The sequence below is a fragment of the Citrus clementina genome, unplaced genomic scaffold (genome assembly GCF_000493195.1).
Source record: "Citrus clementina cultivar Clemenules unplaced genomic scaffold, Citrus_clementina_v1.0 scaffold_9, whole genome shotgun sequence".
NCBI lineage: Eukaryota > Viridiplantae > Streptophyta > Magnoliopsida > Sapindales > Rutaceae > Citrus > Citrus x clementina.
Genome location: NW_006261964.1, coordinates 11,621,049 through 11,626,996, shown reverse-complemented (window position 1 = coordinate 11,626,996; position 5,948 = coordinate 11,621,049). Strand labels below are relative to the sequence as shown.

Below are 5,948 nucleotides of genomic sequence, written 5' to 3'. Positions count from 1 at the left end.
TACTAAAGGTACAGCCAATTGTCTCATTTTTCAGAGTTATAATTGTGCGGCTTATACACTTGCTTTTTTCTTTGCCATTTTGCTTTTGATATGAAATGAGTTTGTTTCTTTTCTTCTTTTCTTTACACTCTTATTATCTTCGTTGGGCATATATTTTAACAGACATGCTCTTGTGGAATGGCCTGCAATTTTATCCACTGTTTCCGCAACCCTAGCGGAGACTATGAATGGGCTGATTGGGATAAACCACCTCCGAGATATTGGGTGAAAAAGATGGCTGCTTTATTTGGTTATTCTGATGAATCTGGGACCTGGAATCAAGAACGCGAAGGACAAACGAGGAACAAGATAGATTCAACTAATGCCGACAGGTATGCTTTTATTATTAGTCATAGACACTAAAAACTGTACTTGGTATATATGAACTCTTGTTTATTTAATTCACTTTCTGTTATTTGAATTTTTTAGTTTAAACTTCCATGTTTGACCGATGATTTTGAGAGGTTTCTTCATAGTATCGTTCTCTTCATTTGTGTTTTCTTCAAGTCTCCTAACTCGGTTTTCTTAGAAGTAATGAATAATGAAAAGATGTTCTTTCAATGCAAGGTTTAAAGAAAGCTCTTCTGTTGGTTTTTTGGTCTATTGTTCGAGTTTAAAACCCACTTTCAAAAATGTATGATTAGTATGTGGCGTAATGACCATGTTGCAAGCATGGCAAGAAAATAATTAGATTCAACAAGAAGCCTTTGGTGATGTAGCATTGCAATCTTATGTACAAGGGATGATGATCCAAACTATGATCAAATTTCATTATTTAATGTATTTACTGCTGATGTTAGAAATCTTCTGGTTATTTATGGTTTTGTAATTTCTTATGCAGGCATCATTACAGAAGGTCTAGATCAAGGGAGGCTGATCGTGTGAAAAGTGGTTCTGGCAGAAGCCATGATGATGAACGTCAAGTTCATGAAACAACTTGGAGTCGGAGGCGCTCCAATTATCACAGTGAAAGCAGAAGTGATGAGGCTAATTCTGATGGAAGTTGGTCAGATAGGGACAGAGACTAATTTTTATGTATTGAATTTGGATTATTTAATTATGAGAGTAGGATATCTCATATTTTGGCTATTGAAGTTCAATTTGTAATATATACTAATAATATTTAAATGTGAAATGAAAGATTTTGTGATATAAATCAATTTTTTTTTGTTATTTTGTGGTGCTTTTAATTTTACAAATAAATCAATAGGCAATGATCCAATTTAATTTTTTATTTTTTAAAAAATAAATTAACTAGTGATACCATGGTAACAGTAATCATAGACACTAATAAAATATCAATAACTACTAATACTATGGTGTCATAATATCGGTGATACTGTAGTAATAGTAATCACTGACACCACTTACAAGTGTCACTATTTTTCTGACTCCCAGATTACTGACACAATTAACAAGTGTCGGTAAAAGTAATTTCTGACACTATTTTAAAGTCAGTAAAGACCTTTTTTCTAGTAGTGTAATGCATCAGCAGTTGTGTATGGGGCTTCGGATATTAGACAAGAAGGTCAATGGATAATAATGCCATGTGTAGCGTGATTGGTATAGGAAACATCAGTTGAGAAGTACATGATAGAATCATTAAAGGGCTAAAACAAGTTAGACATGTCCCCCGACTTAAGGGAAATTTAATTTATTTAAGCTTACTTGATCAAATGGGCATAGTTTTTGAAGGCCGAATTTAGTGCTTTGAGGATTATCAAGGATTTTATTCTAGTGATGAAAGGTACTAGGAGGAATGACTTACATTAAATGGTAAAATAGATTCTGTTGTTGATGATGATTACTCAGACAATGGTAATTAAAAAACTAGGGTATGGAACTTGGGCACGTGAGTGAAAAAAGATTAAAAGAGTTAGTAAACAGGGGCTCTAAGTGGTGATAAGAATGAGAATTTGATGTATTGTGAAGATTATGTCCTAAGTCAGTCAACTAGCTTCAGGTCATCTCTTCACAAAATTATAAAAATTCTGGATTATTTACATTCAAGTCTATGGGTACCTAGACAGCATGTATTTTTAGGTGGTAATAGATAGATTTTATTTATTATTAATGACTTTTCAAGAAAAATCTGAATTTATTCGTTGACGAACAAAGAATAGGTATTCGAAAAGTTTAAAGAATTAATGGAAGGTTTTGGTAGAAAATATACCTAGTGCTCCTCGTCGTCTTTACGTGGAGACATGATTGCATGGTGTGCATGGGAAGCATCTTCTTCTGCTATTATAGGCGTATTTTGTGTTAATTTATTTATTTGAACTCTGAGGCCAACAAAAGAGTACTGACATGTAGTCAAAATTTTCCACAAACCTGTATTAAATGATTGGGCAATTGATTCATCTTTATCTCAGCTTACACTACAATCAAATGCAATCATTGTACTTACTTTAAAAAGAATTTAATTAACCCTGAATACCGAGTTAAAAGCTATTTTTGTATCACAGGAAATTGTCCAGAAATTGTTTTAGTATATTATTCCGCCACTTCACTAACTTTTATTTTATTTTTTTCAGCAACTTGGAATACACCTCTCCCTTCCACCGTTATCTCTGATAGTGAGAGAATGATGCTACTGAGTGTGCTCAATATTTCATCAGAATATAGATTTTTAATATATCTCTGTCAATCTGGTTTTTTATCTATATTCGATTTTATCTCCCCTGCACACCTTATAGATTCTCCTAGAGGTGAGTTTTTTACTCTTTTTCTATATTTTTGATCACGTAGTAACATATATGCTTTTTTTTTTTCAGCCATGTCTTTCGAAAATGACGGAGCTTGCAAAAAGAAGAAGATTGAAAAACTTCCTCCGACTAAGATTAATAGAAACCTAAGGGATAAGCCTACCTTTCATGTTGGATGATCCTCTTCCCAAGTTGTTATTCCCAATCATCCTCAGCAAGAGACCTTGCCTCTACCAACTGTTAACTTGGCTGTGTATCCACCATCTATTAGCTCTTTTGCCATTACCAACATATCAGCTTCAGCTCCTTTCCCATCAGATTCCAACCAATGGACCTTACCTACGGTGAAGGACTTACCCAACTTTGCTCGGGAGGACTCTGCTAAGACATATCTCAATTTTTTCAACCAACTTTGGGCTCAGTACATTTCTTCTAATGATGTGAGGCATATTGAAAGTTGTGATCCGACCGACGTCATGCTAAACAACATCTATCAAGTGCCTTATGCTTTCTTACTCTTGGTGTTTCAACAAGATGTCTATCTATTAAAATTTCTATTCATTTTATTGTAACTTTGTTGTGCCATCCAAGTATCCAGAAAAAGAATTAAAAGTTTGATGTTAGAAATGAATACTCTAATTGAATCTGGGTGAGCTTCAGAAAGGCAAATTGTTGAGCTAGAGGAAAGCTTGGTTGAAGAAAAAGCTCACGTGGCGCAGCTAAAGACAAACTATGACAACCGAAAAATTGAATATGACAATCTAAGGGCTCAGTCCTAATCTAAGATTCAAGATTTGTCTAACTCCCTTAATCAACTCAATCTTCAAATGTCAACTGCGAAAGCTTTAGCTGTTGAGGAATATAAGACTTCTACTGAGTTTGCCAATATTATTGATGAGGAATTTTTTAAGGGTGCTGCAAAGGTGAAAGCAATGATGGAAAGTCACTATCCCCACTTTGACTATAGCTTTCTAGAAGATGATGAAGACGAGGACTAGTCCGCTATTTTTTTCTTTTTGTCTTTTTTGTACCAGGCTAGTGGGATTATATGATGCCTCTATTTCCCACTCCTCTTGTTATAGACTTCAGAAGTTGTCAGTTTTTAAAAATCTTAATTCTGACTTTCTTTTCCTTTACCTTTATTGTCACCCGAATTTCTTTAATGTTTTCCTGCACCAAACCTTTCTTACACCAGAAATTTGCTTAACTTTTCCTGTGCTAGGAAATCGCTTAGAATTTGCTTAACTTTTGTGAAATTTTCTTGACTTTTCCTACACCAGGAAATTTTCTTAGAATTTGCTTAACTTTTCCTACTAGAATTTGCTTAACTTTTCCATCAGGAAATTTGCTTGACTTTTCCTGCATTAAGGAATTTGCTAGATTCACTTCTAGTTTTTCCCTGCTTCTTTCTTGTAAGAACAGGAAACTAAACCTATTAAAAACAATATACTGAAGTGATTGAGAAAAACGCTTTTATTAATAGATAGTTATAAGTTTGATTACAAACAATCCTTTGGTAATAATTAACTTTTCGATGGCTCAAAATGAGCCTTATTATGACTACTAAAAAATTAAAAAAAAAATTACTGATAGTATATCCTAGATGCTCTGTATTCCAAGGACGCAGGAGCACAACTCCACTCATATCTTTTATCTTGTAAGTTCCAGGATGAACAATTTCTGTTATTTTATACGGACCCTCCTAGTTCGGGCCTAACACTCGAACATTCTGCTCTCTGGTGCTCTGAAATACTTTTCTAAGGATCACTTCCCAACTAAGAAGCTTCTTGGACTGACTTTTGAGTTAAAATATCGAGCTGCCCTTTGCTTGTACGTTGTAACTCTAAGCTGGACCTATTCTCTCTTCTCTTCCAGTAAGTGTAGGTTGAGATTTAGTTGCTCCTCATTTTGCTCTGGTTGAAAGTGTTTCACTCTATATAATGACATCCCTATTTCAGCTGGAATCACTGATGTAACATATACACCTTAATTTTTCCTAATTAAGTGTATCATGTGTTTTTCATTTCGGTATCAATTTTAAAGTCGTCAAATTGGTTACAAATTATTACGAGCAAACTTGACGCAACTCGATTTCTTATCATGAATTAATGGATTTGGGTCGAGTTAATAAATGGATCATTTTTTGAGATAATTTGAACACAATTTAATGGCTTTATAGTCGGATTTTATTTCAACACGGGTCCGACATCAGCTTAATTGGTAGTAAGCTTAAAAAAAGCTAGTTTCTATAAATGGAAAGGGGGGAGCTAGTTTCCAAAAAGAGAAAGAGGGGGTGTGCGAGAGAGAGAGTGAGAGTTGACCTGGTTTTGACCCGCGAACTCGACCCGACTCACGAATGTGACCCTGTCGGATCTCACGATTCCAGCCACTGTTCTGATCAAGCTTGGTACTGATATAAAGCTTGAGCGACGCCGGTCATATCTTCGTTGTCATCGTCGCCGAAAAAAGGACAAAATGTCGGTGATTTAGTTTGAAAGAACTGCGGCTCCACCCATTTTCGTCGTCGTTGATTCTACCGGAGTTAGGCCGTACCACCACCTGAATTTTGATCCTTAGCTCACTCTCATCATTTTCCGACCAACCTCGCTACCTGAAACCTCCATTTTGACCGTGAACGACTGCCGGAAAGCTCACAGTTTTGGGACCACGATCCGCCACCATCGCCGCGCGTAGGACCTCACCGCCAGCACCATTGGATTCATTGAGGTCAGAATTATCAAACTTGAGCTTTCCGTCACCATTGACTGAAGTCCGGTCACCGTTGACCGGTGGGGGCAATTCGGTAATTTCATAAGACTTTGGGGTAAATTTATAATTTGTGAAAATAGTGGATAATTTGGTAATTTTAGATTAGGGCAGTGATGCAATTTTAGATTTCAGGGGTAATTTGGTAACTTAAGTTATTAAGGGCATTTTGGTAATTTTACACTCCAAGGGTAATTTCATAATTTCTAACATTGTGGTTATTTTTGGGATTTGAATTGAGGGCAGCTTGGTAATTCAGGATTTTGAGGATGATTTGGTAAATATTAATGTCGGGGGTGTTTTAGTATTTTGGCATGCAGGGGTAATTTGGTAATTTTATGTATACGGGAATAGTTGATTATGAATGAATATTTTTTTGGAGCTCTATTGCGTAAGATTAGTTGTATTTCACATTTACGAAAAATGATTATGTCGTTT

General features: G+C 35.5%; 1 pseudogene; it reads left to right on the top strand.

Moving 5' to 3' along the window:
- Positions 1 to 3,571: 3,571 nt before the first annotated feature.
- Positions 3,572 to 5,948, top strand: part of LOC112099180 — a 5,520-nt pseudogene continuing 3,143 nt past the window's right edge.